This window comes from Macrosteles quadrilineatus, unplaced genomic scaffold (genome assembly GCF_028750875.1).
Source record: "Macrosteles quadrilineatus isolate MER2022 unplaced genomic scaffold, UCM_ALF_1.0 Scaffold_1__1_contigs__length_201487025, whole genome shotgun sequence".
NCBI classification, from domain to species: domain Eukaryota; kingdom Metazoa; phylum Arthropoda; class Insecta; order Hemiptera; family Cicadellidae; genus Macrosteles; species Macrosteles quadrilineatus.
Window position 1 is genome coordinate 23511169 of NW_026542594.1, and position 17683 is coordinate 23528851.

The window sequence follows — 17683 nt, forward strand, 5'->3', positions numbered from 1 at the left end:
CTTAAATTCATATACAAATAAAGTTATTCTGTAACTAACAAGTTGTTTAGAATTATTTTGGGATTTGGTCTAAATTAAAATGTTAAGGGTTATTATTTCACATAAACTTAATAAGTTTCACCTGAAATCCTTTAAAATATTTCTAAAAATGGCTTATTATGCTAATTATTTTTTTTATATAAGCTATCGGTTTTTGAGTGAAAGTGTCAACGTATATTCACATTCATGTTCCGAAACGCCTTTTTGCTATTAAATAATTTGTTAATACATTTCTTTGTCAATCTATATATGAACACTTTAAAAATGAACCTGTAAATACAAGACCCCAATACCAATCACCAATGTTTGGGGTTTTATATCCCGAATAGAAGAGATAATTAAGTTTTATGTATAAAATAATATTGTTATTGTTTTTTGTTTAACAATCAATAATTTAATATTTCGCTATTTGTAATATTTACACCCAACCTGGATAGACGAAAACCAAGCCAACCATACGGGACAAGGTCAGGTCCAGTGGTTTATATATAATTAAAACTTTCATACATCTATTAGATAGAATGTACTTTGAGACGTTATATCTGATGAATAGACGTTGTAAATTGTTAAAAACATTGATGAAAATAACGTGAAGGAGGCCCCTAACTTAATAAATTATCAAAAAGAAACTTGCATCGCTCGAAAATTTGTATTATTATTACTATTTTTTATGGTAGAATTTTCCAATATGAAAGCGCTATTGCCGTAGACAAGCACGGTGACATTTTACCCTGGAACCGATTTACTTTTTTCGTTTTGATGTTCTCAGAGGACGAATCGTTCAAATGTTTTTCGTATATATGTAAGATAAAAAGTCAAACAATTGACAATACGTTTGAGTTTACTTGCATTATCCCAATTAAATGAATGAACTAATATAAGCAGCAGCTAAATATATGTAAACCGCCAAATAATTGATTAATATAATAATCAAAACTTTACCGTTATTAGTGACTTGAATTAGACTACGATTAATATATGATGAGCTGTTCAACCATTGGATATATTAAGTTCTAAAAAGGTTGAATAATGGCATGTACACGTAATACATTGTGTATATGGCTTGTAAGTATAAAATAGATCAAACGACCTTGACAAAAAAGAAGACTACACCAACCCTATGATTTTCAAAAAAATAATCCACATTAATTTATAAAAATAAAATCCAACAAAACTGTTAAACAAATTTTAGAACAAGTGAACACGACAAAATCGAAAAACAAACTTTCAATAAAGAAAGTATAAAATTGACCATCTTCCAGCTCATCAATCATGCCAACTCTCCAACAAAGCACCACTCATTAATTTTCCCCAAATTAATTAATTTAACATAAGTAATCCCATGTGAAGACGAATGCAAAGTAATATAAAGAAATCCTGAATACAATCATGCAGCTAAAACACAAAAATGCCACAGCCTAATACGATCCTTAATAATCGAAGTATACCATCATACTACGTTAAATAAGTGGTTTTAGTTACAATCGTTGTCTTATCAGGACAAGTAATGTTGTATTGCTAATCTTGTATAAAGACAGTTTGTACTGAACCTTAATATCACACTTCGTAGAAAATTACAAAAAATCATGTGACGTAACTTGTATTGTAATTTTTGAGTTTATATGCCAGAACACAGAACAGGTTTTGCGGATGTAAAATCATAAAATTTGATACGATGATTTATGAGTCTGTTATTTGATTAATACAGTTTGTGGAAAAACTACGAACCATAATATTTTTAACAGCAATAATGCTTACGACTCTTGATAATACAAAATAAGTTTTAGTAGAATCGCAATGTTTTTGCTAAATTCGCTTCATACCATGAATAAATATGTGACACATATTAAAACGGATATCATATTATATTGCTATAAACGAATTCCTTTTAAATCTCGTTTTGAACAACGAATTTCATTAAAAAAATATTTCTTTAATCATAGGAATATAAAGCCGACAGAATTACAAACGAAATTATGATTCTATACATGGTATAACGCCAGAGGATTAATTATTGCAGGATAACTTATGCGTGACTGCAGTAGATACTATCTTAACGACGGCTGGTTTACAGAAAACCAGGTAATTTGTTATACTACACTATCCCTCTTTAATAAATATTGATACTGCATGTTCATTAATATTTATAGAATATCAACCAAGTATTCCTGGAACAGTTTCAGTACTAATTGTCATATTAATAATCATCAATACGATTTCCTATGACAATATTCTTTGACCTAACAAACTTTCCAATTTAAACTTTTGATAGGTATATGAATGCACCTTAATGCTGTATTATAAAGTAATGCTCACTGTTTTTATTAAAGCGTTTTTCTACCTAGTCTCAATCACGGATGAATTAATACATTCTTAATTCATCTTTACTCTGAAACATAAGAAAGAAGTCCATACTTTATTAGATACTAAATTCTAGGCTCATAGATTTAGTCAATACAAGTTTAGAGACCATTTGCAGCAGTGGTATTTGATGTTTCTAATGATATTCTTCCTATACAGTATACCATAATTATAAAGAAATTGTGGCTGAAGAGAGCTTAAGATCTTGTTATTATCACCAATATTTATATCTTCTCTCACCGTCTGTTGTTCATGTGGAACTATTTAATAGTTTATTACAAATCGGATTTTAAGGTCATTTTATATAAATATCGTTGATATTTTTAGTATATAGATACCATTTTTAGCTGTTTCTTACAATACTTACGTTGTTTTTTGTGTATTACGTAATAAATTTGTCACTAGTAAACGAAGAATTTAATACTAATTGTTTGTTTTATCACTTGCAGTTTTAATAGAATAATTCAACATGAGTAATGATTTCTGTTTCAATGTTGAACTGTGTATCATTGGACGTTTAGATGCAGTATACAGGGTGTTTCATAGAAGATGTCTCATCTTGATTACGGAAGAACGTACAAGGATAAAATAAAATAATTTCCCGCTAAACAAACCCCAAGGAATAACGTAAAAATATTTCGAATCTCGGAATTTTCAAATGTAAACATATGTCATCTTATAAATTATCTTCAAAGTATTTAAGAGAAAAAACATTTTGGCGAAAAAAGATATGAATTTTTTCCCGATTAAAAATGGTGGCAGTTCATTTGGAAAAAATCAATATGTTTTTAATATTCTGTGTTTTTTATATCAATGCACTTAGCCCTTCTCCGGTTTAATTTTCTTACTCTTTATGAAATTAGCTTTACTGTGATATGCAACAAGTAAAGAGTTTTTGAAATAATAAAAATTCTAAAAAAATATTTTGGAAAATTAGCAAATGCCCATTGTTTAAAATTGTCATGTAGCAACATATGTCAAGTGGCACATTTGTTTATATTTTTTTTTATTATTCTTATTAACTTTGTTATTCAAACTTACTTCATATATCTTTTAGTGTTTGTGTAAATAACAAAAAACCCTAAGTTTCCTATATCAAATGCATGCTATTTTGGGTTGAACCCTAATTTAAATGGGACCTTTAGTGTTAAACCCAAATAACATGTATTTGATATAGGAAAATTAGGTTTTTTCTTATTTACACAAAAATTAAAAGATATATGAAGTAAGTTTGAATAACAAAGTTAATATGAGTTAATATAAAACCTCAAAAATTTTCATATGCCACTTGACATATGTTGCTATTTGAAAATATTGAACACTTTGCATTTGCCAATTTAAAAAAATATGTTTTTTTTAATTTGTATTATAAAAAAACCCCCGTTACTTGTATCATATCACAGTGAAGCTAATTTCATAACGAGTAAGAAAATTCAACCGGATAAGGGATAAGTGTTTTGGTATAGGAAACACAGATTATTAAAAACGTATTGATCTTTTCCAAATAAACTGCCGCCATTTTGAAACGGGAAACGATCATTCATTTCTGTTTTCGCCAAAATGTTTGTCTTTTAAATACCTTAAAGATGTCGTATAACATAACATTATGTTTACATCCGAAAATTCCGAGATTCGAACTAGTGATCCTCAGTGTATGGCACACCCTGTATCGAAAAAAAGTTAAAATTATTGTTACGTTATTCCTTAGGGTTGATTTAGCGGGAAATAATTGTATTTCATCCCTGTACGTTAAGCCGTTTTTCCACAATCAAATTGAGACACCTCTTACGTGGACACCATATATAGGTATTCTTACAATTATTAGGACTGCAGATGTAAGTTTACGAAATAAATATTAGGCTTGTTCAATAGCTGTTAAATTAATGATGATAATAATGTTTTTATATTTATGCATAATCATTGATTTCATGAAAAAAAGAGTATGTTCCGCACATACCGGTAGTCGTTCTTTTTACATGTCAATGTTAGGGGTTGATGAAATCCAACTAGTTTTTTAATCCACATTTAGAGAACCACCTACATTCTTCAACTGTATCCAAAGATAAATATAAAAACTTTTTCTTACAAACTTTGTTCAGCACGAACTGCTGTTGTATCCTATTAATGCTCAGTTGGCGTGCAACATCACAGATAGCGCCAACTTCACACCGGGTGATTGAGATTTGTGGGGATGCCGATTGTTACTGGACCTTCGCAGAACGTTGTTGTATTAATAGTCAAAGGTAGAACCAAAACAGGTACAATAAACGTATCTAATCACACTGTAAATGCAGAACTACTTTATTGGACTTGACGGCAATTATTTGAAAAGTAATTATAGTTTTAAATAAAATTTTAACTTGTATAAACAAATTTGAGACACGAGTTAAAATTAAGTACATATGACAGTTTGTTATTTTTTATTTTGTTACAAGGATACAGTACTTATGCAATATAAATATATATGTTTCGTGTATATACTAATATAAGACCAAATATCACCAACTGCCTCACACACTTATTATCTTAATCACATACCAACTGTTCACTACGCCTTGATAACACTTATCCTATGGTTATTAATTAATGGTTATTTAATGCTTACCTATTGTGAAATGTCTATGAAAACGATTAGAACTTACTGCAAATATCCCCGAAATGCTCGGTTTTACAATAACAATTCAAATCAAGGTAGCTGATGTCAACACTCTACATTTCACTAAGTTTTCTTTCTGAGCATATTTTTTATTACTGATTCTTCATCAATGTACATAACATATCAGACAAAAACTTACAGGATTTGGCCAGCTAAAAGGCAATTATATAGCAATAAACAAGATGCATATAACTTGTTCTCCGTTAGATTATTACGATTGCTTGGTTTCAGAGAATCATAAATATAATGTCGCATTCAACGTATTAATGTCGAATTGATGTTGATGATATTCTAGAGAAAGGTTAAATTATAAACTGTGTTGAACTCTCAACACCATAGTGCACATGTCCATAACATTTCCCATGAAAGAATTGTTGTGACCATTAAGGGAAAATGGTGTATACACTTAATATTGTTATTGAAAAGCAATCGCTTAATACTGAGCCAACACTGTTGTCGTATTTTATTGCCCTGTGCAATAAATAAACCTTTAAAAATTGAGTTTTCCGTTGGTATGTAAAATAAAATAAAAATGAAAAAGGTAGAATATCTACGTTTTATAAGTATAATATTTTCTTTATAATTTTTCCAACGTAAAAGTACGGTCTGAAATAAAATAAAACATAAAAAATAAGTCGATATTTATTAAGCTGCGAAAATACTGGATGGGCAATAACGTTTTATCTCTTATTACTTGTTTGGTAATATTAATACCGTGACCGGTGTAGGTGGTACAATAGTTTAATCTTAACCTACATAGCTGTAATTTAACATACCTGGTTATAGCTTTTGTAGCTCTTGATTGGCCATGTCTTGTCCGAGGTCCAATCAACTTAGTTTCATCAACCTAGCATCACAAGGAGGACCTCCATTGTGCGCTGATTGGCTTGTTGTAAGGATATGGTTTGTTTCAATCCCGGTATCAATTATTTTGTAAGCAACATTTAACGGGAATATTTAGTATTTTTCTCTTAAAATATGTATATAGTTTGTGAATGGTCATATATTTTTATAGTGAAACCCATAGATCAACAATGATTTCAATTACGGAATCATACAATAAACAAATTTATGTAATGTAAAACAATGCATTACAAACCATCTATTTATCCTAGAAAAAAATAAATGTCGCATGACGTCATCGCTTGTCCAAAACTATTGTTACATATGTTTCAATTTATATATGCTTTAAAGAAAAGTTTTATAAATTAATCTATCTGATAAACTATTGGGCATGAGGTAAGACTAATAGATCATATGAAAATAAATGTGTAGTTTATGTGTATAAATAAAAGTGTGTATACATAACAGGTGCATGCTATGTACATTACGAAACCATAATTAAACAAAAAATCCAACATTTTACCGATATCCATTTAGCATACAACCTAACCAGCTACAAATGTAAGTGTATATGCAATGTTTATGAAGAACATACTTATTCACATTATGATCAGCTGGTCAATGTAATTTATGTTAATATTTAAGTTGCAATTCAAGGAAACACGTGTCACAAATATTTAATTGTACTGACATAGTCGAAATGAAATATTTACTATTTCAATTTGAGGTTTCGTACATATTACAATGGAAAAAAGTGAAAAAAACCTGGACAATTTAATATTTACAGGGCAACATAGCAGCAATTGCTGATTTTTAGTTATGTATACAAAGTGAAATTAAATACACACTTTTTTACACATTTAGTCGTAGGCTTTCTATAACAAGATTACAAGTCAATACTGCATTACCATTATAACCTGAAACAGAACACCAAAATCAATAAACAAACAAATACGCAATGTTTAGATCAGCTGATATATTTAAACCCGCTTATAGAAACACTATAGCAGTACATCAATAAGAAAATTACTGGTTCTTTGACAGCCTGTATGGCAGAGCAAGGGTAATTTTTGACACTTCTGATATTTTTAACACCGCCCTTGTTGGACCTTAAGCTTTGAAACGAATCCTCAACAGCCTGCTACCTTTTTCCTAGCTTGAGATATTTCGTGGGGACCAATTCGATTACGGAATTAAGTAGATTTCACCAAATTAAAATAAGTTGAATTGACACAGTACTGTATGTCTTGAGCAATCATTAAAAGAACCGATTTGGAAACTACAGAAACATAAAAAGCCATTGAATGCCACTAAAAAGTAGAAATAGAGATATTTTTTAACAATTTAATCGTCTATATAATGAAGAACATCTACAAGACGAAGATTCGTACAAACAATGCACGAGAATTTTTGCCGAAGTGCTAAATCTTTTGATTGGAAACATGGACTTTTTATTATTCATTTTTTTTCTTTATTAAAAAAAAAATATATATTTTTGTGTTCATTTTGTAATTTTAAGAATAGTAACTGTCGAGTAGCTCAAACAACTTTTTATTTCCCAAATTGACATCCATCCCAACAATAAATAAAATTAATGAAATTGCTGACGTGACTGTGTAGATTTGTACTAAAAATCCATAACGCAATCATGTTCCATCACAATATCCATTACATAATGGGTTGCGAGCGAGCAACTCTTATCAACGCGATAAGAACAGGTATCAACTGCTCTGCAGATGAGCTTTTCTCTCGACATTTGTGCATTAACCAATGCAGATAACAGATACTAACAATTAACAAAATCCCTATGCATTATGGCTCTATAATACGTTGCAATTTTTTTTATCATATGCGTGTAATGTGTGCGAAATATGTTTGCAACGTTAGGAATTAGGCCTAAGATATTTTAGTACATTTAACAATTAATTAAGAAAATATTATTCCTATTTCAAAAACAGTGTGGTTATCGCTTGTTTATAAATGCTATATTTCGGAATTTTAGTAACAGTACATTTATTGAATTGTTTGTATATATTTAACACTACTGGGCTTACAAATATCTTCCCCTAGATAGCTTAATATCTCCTTTTAACAATCAACGTTGTTTTTAGCACCAACCTTTTATTTCAAACACAATTTACACGCTCCACTGATTGCAAACAACTTAATCATACAAAAATTATCACAACTAAAATAATATGTTTTCCCACTAATTGTAAGAAATATTGCTAACTAAACCACACTATACATAATTGTATACTTCAGTCTATTTACAACGGTCTTAAAAAATATATATATACAAAGCAAATGGTCAGCAAATTATATTTACTTTACTCGGTAATAGTGATGAAAAATCTATAGACTACTAGCAGAGTACCCGTCCTTCGTACGGGGATGGAATATAAGTATAAAATGCTTATTGCAGTTATACTCAAGCTTTGCGTTTGCAATAAGGGAGGACACAGTTTGATAAAATTTGCTTTTTTAAATTTACAATATTCTATAGCACCTATTACACATCTACCATAGCCATAATGTTCTACCACTTCACCTAAACAATAGAGAAAAATAAATTATCAACAATTCGCAAAATATCACAAATTATTCATGAAATTAAAAAAACATAAACATAACTGTAAACAATCCTACTTTGACAGTTCTCATTGCGAATCACAGTTTTTTGTTGCTGCTTAGTTCAAATCGGCTGTTTTCATACATGCAAAAAAATATAGTGCTGCGCCCTGTTGGTAAATCTTATAACTTTGTAATGCTTTTCCATATCATAGAACCAACTTTTTTATTTAAAACAGCTGACTAAATTCTTTAATTCCCTTTAAATATGAATACTCATAAGGTTAACATGGGGAATTACAGAGCCACTGGGGCGGAGCCCGAAAAGATTTTTGAGATAAGAATATGCCTATATGTTAATCGGGAATGTAAGCTATCATCATGCCAAATTTCTGCCCAATCTGTCCAGTGGTTTATGCGTGATTGAACTTCAAACACACAAACAAACACACAAACTTTCACATTTATAATATTAGTAAGATAGTTTAGTGTATGTGGCCCGCAAAATTACTGCAGTCGCCTGGATAAAGTAACATGAATACAGCAAGATAATGTACAGTTGGCGTGTCACTACATGGATAACACGTTGCATCCTTAAAAGCTTGATGATTTGAATTCCCGACGGAACCTTAATGTAGCGATTCAGGAAAGATTACATATATTTATCCCGATAACGTTAGTTAGGGTGGAACGAAATTTCAAGCAAAACTCTTGTAATTGTTAAAGTGTTTTCAATAATGAAATTAAGATGCTCATTTTAGTTTAAGTTTGGTAATCAGTTGGTTAAAATGTATGACATAACAGCTCGAATTTATTTCGTTTAGCAATAATTTATTAAGTTTGATTAAGTAATTCGTGGCGTTAACAAAATGCACGCTTGCCTAAATTAATCAAATCAAACTTAAAATACTTGCATTTTGTTCATTATTGTTTAGTCATTTCCATTTGTTTTTATTTATTTGTAAACAGATCTATAATTTTTGACTCAATTTTACATAATTTCTTCGTTCTTACTAACTATTTAAGTAAATCGTGCTGGTTGTGGAAACTGCTGAGCCATGGTGCGAAGAAGGCAAGAACTGGTTAAATGAAATAGGCCGCAAGCTGATTGAAAAAAAAAAACAAAAAAAAACAGATGACTCTAAAGCAAGGACCTAGTTCAACGAATCGTCATGGCCATACAAAAAGGAAACGTCGCCAGCTTCATTGGATACTCACCCGCAGACGACGACCTTTCGTCAATATTTAGTTGATACAATTATTGTAAAAATTGGTATGCCATCATTAAATAATATATCATTTGTTTCAATCTCAGTAAATTAGTACTGTAATAACTATCAAAATTAATAAAAGTAACAAGAACAAGACATGAGAAAGATAGCCGAAAAATAATATTTTTTTATTTAATTAGTGAAGTAAATAACAATGCAATAGACTATAATCAACAAATATCTTCTTGATCAGCAGGACGTATAATCAGCAGGAAGTATAATCAACAGGAATAGTATATTACGTTACTAGTTCTGAAAATAGGTGTTTACCGGACGAGTGTGATTGTTCCCATCGGACGAGTGTGGTTGCACCATACATACGAGTCCGGTAAACGCATTTTGGACGAGTGACGTACGATATTTTACGCAATCTATCTATATATTAATAGGCAAGCATGGTTCTTTAAAACCTTTTTCCCCAGCTCATGTGCATCGCAGGGGAAATCTACGCATACTGTTAGAAAGATATTTGCCTGTAGATGTGCAGAATCCCTTTATAAATTAAAATAGGCTAAAAATAAGCACAAAAAACTAATTTGAAAACTTCAAAAAATTAACATGGACCAACTGGGTTGCCATGATGGTGACGAAATAACAACAAAATGTAAACAGAAAATCAAAACAAATGGAAGAAATCGCAATCACATGTTTTATTTACAGTGTGTGGAGAAAATAGAGAAGTCTGTACATTAATTATTTTTGGTCAAGTTTCGACCACAGGACGACCACTAGTACTAATAAATCCGTACAAATCCTTAACAATATTACCACCGAATAAAGGACTAAGGAACCTCTAAGAGAGGTTATTATTTTGTTTATAAACTAACCCACTCTCACTCATTGTCAAATACAGTATATATACAGTGAATCAGCTGGTTGATGTCCGGTAAAACTCATTACAGTACAGTAGTAGGCCTACGTAATGAAACCCCATTAGATTAAGCCGACGGCAAACAGCTGTTTTCTGGGCTAAATTCTTGCGTGGGAAGTTCGTCAAAACAGTGTAATGTAGCGTAAAAAGCTTTTACCATGCAGTGCACGGTGAAAGTACATTGTATTACTTTACCGTGTGAAGGCACGGCAAAGGAAAACTTTCCAGCCTATCAATACGGATGGAAAAGTATGTGATTCTGTGTAGTATGATGTAAAAAAATATAACCTCGATAAAATTAAGTAACAAGGGTAAATCGCAACACAATAAATTCGATGATTAATTGCGGAAGACACAATGTTTGGAAATGAAATCTGATATAATTGAGGGAAAAATTATGGAAGCTTCAATCATGAGTACAAACTTGAATACTAATCAATTGATGCATCAGCAAAGACGACCATGGTGCAAGCATAACAGAAACCAAACTTTGCAGACAATAAATTAGGAAATGATCCTCCTGTCAATTATACAGGAGAGCAGGACTGAAGAGTATCTATGGAGGCAATACAGAACAATCATTTTCTTCAACAATATGTTATCTAACGCAAGAAACATCTACCCCTGCACATTTTCACCTATTGACTTTGCTTTAGTGACACAATTTCACAAATAGCTCCCCACAAATGACTTTTTGTTTGTATTGAAAAAATGTGTTGTAGGATGGTAGTCACTCTTCTTTCCAAGGAAGCTAGGGTTAGACCATCAAAGAAGTCATTGAAAAAACTACAATGTGGCTCTAACAACGTAGAATGTTTAATCTAGGAACAGGATCATTTTGTTCAAAATTGTTGGGTTATGATCTTTTTGTAATAATTCTGGACACATATTTGATTCGGTTAGGTATGCAGAATTCGGAATCATAAAATTTATTCACAGTTGATAGCATCCGTAAATATTTTTAATGGAAAATTATGTCAGCCCCCATCGCCGTTTCAAAAGAGGCATGATTTAGTTCCAAATCTGAAGTTTGCCACCACATTGCGAGCAAATCTTCTATGTAGCCTATCGCATGCTATCCATGCCTATTGCATTGGTCCAAGAGATAAGTAGACCAGAAAACTGAACAATAATCGAATTTCTGGCGTATATTCGAGCAATATAAATTGAGCAAGGTCTTTGTGCTAAAGGGATATCTATATATTCTACATGAAAGATGCAGGATAGTTAAAATAGTTTAATACTATGCGTTATTTATTTATTATCAAATAACCATTGAACGACATAATTATAAAAAAACTTATACTTCATTGGTTATCAAGTTGAAATTAGCACTAGAGTTTTATATAGGGAAGTTTCGTAGCACACGTTTTTTATACACAAAACGTTCTTTACAGGCACGTTGATTATCAGCCCATTTGTTAGACGCCCAATTATTCCAGTTGACGATGTATGAAACGCGATCAGCTGTAGACATACGTCGATGGCTTGCCTTTGTCATGTTTTTATAAATATAGCTATGCCAATAAACCACTGCAATCTAAGGATCACATTATCATCATAGAAATGCAGTAGCAAATATGGAAGCTAGCCATTCAAATTTGAGATTTATCCTGGTCTCATATGATATTTCTCTTTAGTTTATTAAAAAGTGATATCATCAAACAAAATGTTGACATTATATAGGTACAAGCCCTATGTCTAAGGTTGGCCTTCCTTCTACAGGAAACTAGAACTCATGCAAACTTACCAATATAGTTACATTTGAAACTAAACCAATTAATATTAAATTATTACTCTGTTATTGTAAGTGTTTAAAAGTAATAGTTTTTTAAAATATTAGTTTGATAATATATTATAAACTGGACTTGACCTCTTCTTAATAGTTGTGGCATATACAAAACAATAACAATGATATATATATATACATATATAAATATATATAGTTCTCTGTATACATATAATGTTATACGAATCCAATTTCGTTGTTATTACAATCATATAGAAAGGTAGTCTAAAATCATTATTTGCCGTATGGATTGGTTTACACACCGGAGAGTAGGGTTTGAAATACGAGCAAATTACAGCTTCTGCAAACAATGTTTCCAGAGTTGGTTTTTGTTGATTTTAATAAATCTATTATATTCACACCTACAAATGTTTATTAAAGTTGACTTATTTATGGCCCTTTAAATATAAGCCAGTATATGATCTCATCATAGATACCTTTTAACTAAACACGGATTATAATTTTAAATCCTTAAGCTTTTTGTTAATAAAATAAAATAACATATCATACGTAAACGTAGCTAATTTTAATGTGCGTGTTCTATTATGAAAAAAGAATGTATTAAATACGAAATGCCAATTTATACTTGTTTTTAGTACTGTTGAATAAAAAGTATTACACATCCATTATACCTATATTATACCATTGTAATGTCAACTGAACTAAATGAAAATAAGAAGAAGGATATGTATAATTAGGACTAAATATAGTGACAATATTATTTACACTTGAAATTAAACTCCACATTTTAGTAAGGTAATTTTACATAATCTTGTATTAATCGAAGATATAACTCTTAAGTGTGAAGTGTTTCCAGCAAAAAAATGCATTCATAGCTGCAGTGGTATCCAAACAGTCATCATCATCTTGCATTCAATATAAAAACTTAATTATTTACGTATTTTAGATTAGGAAAGGTTCGGACTCTGAAAATAAACTTAAACATTTATTGGAAATAAATACAATAAAACATAACTGCTACTACTGACTGAGGCTTGACAATATTTATGGAAAGTAAATCACAGATAAGTCTAATAACACTTAAAACATTATATTTATGCTTATACTGTTAGTTAACTCCCAAGACGGTAAATATACATAAAATATGGTAAGTGGGGATTGATTTCGATTGAAAATTTGAATCATCATGAGACCCAATATGTGAATGTAATGTAGCTTCACCTATTTGGTCTGGAGATTGAATTGTCCAATCAAAATCGATCACCACTTACTTTTTATATTTAAATTTTAGCTCTTCTTTCTTCTGAACAATCGGATCGGCGAGTCGTCAAAGTTTCTCCTTCTTTATCCTCTTGCCAACATTTCATTTTTAGCAAGCCCAATGTAGGTGTGTGTCAGGGTGTTCTTGTATGTATTCCTTTGTGAAGTAGCATAGTCTGTTTATAAGCTAATTGTTAAGTGTTTTACAAATGTGTTGTAATTTGAGATATTTTTCTAAGGGAGATTTATGTATTTAAATCCTTTGTATGTTGGGATTTTTTATACACTTTTTTAAACTGTTTTGTGGCTGATTTTAATTGTTTTTGTGTCTGGTGTTGTGATTAGTGAGTTTCTACTGACCGTGTTAACTTCGCCAGTGGGTTCTACTCACTAAAAGGAATAAAAAAGTTCCTATAAACCCATGTCCGTTTTTCGACCGTTTGGCTGTTTTGGGGGATTTTGTGTTTTTCTTATTTTATTAGACTTTGCTCCACAATTTATGTAATAAAAATTTAACCAATTTCTTTAGAGAGTTATAGTTAAAATCATTGGAAAGAACATTAAATTTGCTATAAATCAAATGTTTCATTCAACAATTATACCATTACATAGTCCACGTTATAACCAAAATAAAGTAAAAATGTCATTAAATTAATTAATTACGATAATTTTCATGGGCCTCCTTTGATACATAAACCTGCATTTATGCAATGTTGAAATGCATAAACAACTTGGCATTTTAATAATCTTTCAAATGATATGCTATTCAATACTATTATTGATATAAACCAGTGAGAAATTACTAATAAACTACAATAAAACACGGTTTACAGATTTTGTTTTTGCTCAGTTTTACTGTTAATAATAATTACTGTATACTCCATGATGTATTTTATTGAACTATCTGATACAATTTGTACATTATTTTAACTTTTAAATATTTATTAAAATTATCTGAATTAATAAAATGTATAAACTCAAGGTTTTTCACATTTTCAAAGATGTAGTGTGTCTGATTCTTAAATGCTGTGTAATTAGTTTTACCTTGTGCTTGATTAAGTCAGCTTTTATTGATTTGTCATCTATAGCTAGATAACTCAGCTGCTTAAACATACCTAGTTGAGTAATTTGCTGTTTTAACTTTCCAAGTCAATTAAGAGTTTTTCAAAATTTATTAAAATATGGAGCCTTTTACCAATCAAGATTATGCCAACATGATGAATACAGTAATTATTATTAACAGTAAAAACTGTGCAAAAACAAAATCTGTAAACCGTGTTTTATTGTAGTTTATTAGTAATTTCTCACTGGTTTATATCAATAATAGTATTGAATAGCATATCATTTGAAAAATTATTAAAATGACAATTTTTTTATGCATTTCAACATTGCATAAATGCAGGTTTATGTATCAAAGGAGGCCCATGAAAATTATCGTAATTAATTAATTTAATGACATTTTTACTTTATTTTGGTTATAACGTGGACTATGTAATGGTATAATTGTTGAATGAAACCTTTGATTTATAGCAAATTTAATGTTCTTTCCAATGATTTTAATTATAACTCTCTAAAGGAATTGGTTAAGTTTTTATTACATAAATTGTGGAGCAAAGTCTAATAAAATAAGAAAAACACAAAATCCCCCAAAACAGCCAAACGGTCGAAAATCGGACATGGGTTTATAGGAACTTTTTTGTTCCTTTTAGTGAGTAGAACCCACTGGCGAAGTTAACACGGTCAGTAGAAACTCACCCTGTATTGTGACTGGAGTGTTAGATTAGATTTTGTTTGCTAGGATAATGTTTTTTACGATGTAATGTTAGAAGAAAGTGGGGATTTTTAGCTGGATGAATAGGGGTCCAAAGTGTTCTAGGAAGTATATCCTGCATATTGTTCGCAGCACTTTCTTTTGAAGGATGAGTAATTTGTCCATGTTTTTGGCAGATGATGATCTCGATTCTGCTATTCCGTAACTAAGATGAGAAGCAAAAAGGGAGTAGACTATTCTGGAAGGTTTTCGTTGGTTTTGGTGTGGATTCAACACATTGGTACCTATGGTCAAGATAGTTTTTTTATTATTTACATTGCTTCTCCTTTAATATGTACTTTTGAGGTTTTGTAAAAGTATATGAGTAAGTGAGTCGAACGCCTTTTGGAAGCCGTGTTGTGAGTTAACAGTATAAGAGTAAATTTATGATTTGAGGGATAGTAGACCTATCTTTTATTTACTTTCCAAAAAATTAATAACACGTACAATGTTGATCAAGAAGTTATTTTTTTATAATATTTTATAAGATTCGAAAATAGATCACAGCTACAACTGTAATATTATATTCAATAATCTAAAAATCATTATCTGCTTTTTTTAGTTAAAGATAATATCGTAAGTAAGGTGAAAGTCTTTTAATGAGTTAATTCAGAAAACATGTTTACTTATATTTTTACTAGCAGAGAACCTGTCCTTCGTATCGGGATTGCATATAAAAATAAAATGCTTATTGCAGTTATACTCAAGCTTTGCGTTTGCAATAAGGGAGGACAAAAGTCATAACGTTCTACAATTGCACCTAAACTATAGAGTAATTTACTATCAATAATTCGCAAATTATCACAAGCCATTCATTATATTAAAAACATAAACATAACTGTGAACAATCCTACTTTGATAATTCTCATTGCATATCACAGCTTTTTGTTGCTGCTTAGTTCAAGTTAGATGTTGTCATAAATGAAAAAATAATAATGCTGCACCCTGTTGGTAAACCTTATAACTTTTTAATGCTATTGCATATCATAGAACTTTAGAACTTTAGAACTTTAGATTATTTAGTTGAAACAGCAGACTAAATTCTTTAATTCCTTTTAAATATGAATACTCATAAGGTTAACATGGGGAACTACAGAGCCACTGAGGCGGAGCCCGAATGGATTTTTGAGATAAGAATATGCCTATATGTTAATCGGGAATGTGAGCTATCATCATGTTAAATTTAAACCCAATCCGTCCAGTAGTTAATATGTGATTGAACTTAAAACAAACAAACACAAACACACAAACTTTCACATTCATAATATTAGTATGCTATTTATAGCGTAGTTTTTTTTATTATCCAATGTTTCTTAAATACATATACAACACTTTAATTCACTTTTTGTAGGTTCAATGAACTACGTTTATGATTACATTTCTATAGGTTGAAGATGGATAATTTTGAAAATAACCTCGCCTAGCCTAACTTACTATGTCCACATCCAATCTCTTGTCCATGTCGCTAAATCTTGACTGTCGTCCAATCAACTTGGTTTCATCAGCTTAGTATCACACAGAGGACCTTCATTGTACTTCGTGATTGGCTGGTTATCAGGACTTGTAATCATAACTTCGCACATGTTACTTGTATAGAGTGTATGGGGGACCTTAACCAAAGTGGAACGGAAAAATAATGCATTGTCTGTCCTTAAAGTTACCTAAAAATCTAATCTTCTAGATATATTAACCAGAAAAAACCCTTTTTACTTTTATACGCATCATCAAAACTTTCCAGGTCTTTTACTTTTTAAAATTAATCACAACATTTAGAAAATAAATTTGGTACCACCCGTTACAATAGTATTAAATAATTAGATAATTTTTAATTATTTAAGGATTGTTTTGGATTGATTGAAATTATAATCCAAAAAAGACCAGACAAACTTCTCCTTAAATGTGTGTATATATTATTTTTGTATTTATTTAACTCATATTAAATGTACGATCTACTTGATTAATACCTTATTCAAGAATACAAGTTATGACGAATATATTTGTTTGTTTGTTTAGTAATTGATAAATTTTCTTATGTCAAATTGTTTGTCTATTCAAAAAATATCTTGTAATGAGTGATAAAATATAAAGTATATCACAATATGCAACATGTATTTAACTACGAATCGTCTCAACATTATTTCCAATTTAATCGACTTGAGTGTTTAGAGGTTGCAAATATCAAGAACGCAATAAACGTTTCTGAATGTATTCAATCTTTTTATCTAAAATCAGTATCCATAGGATGTGTAAA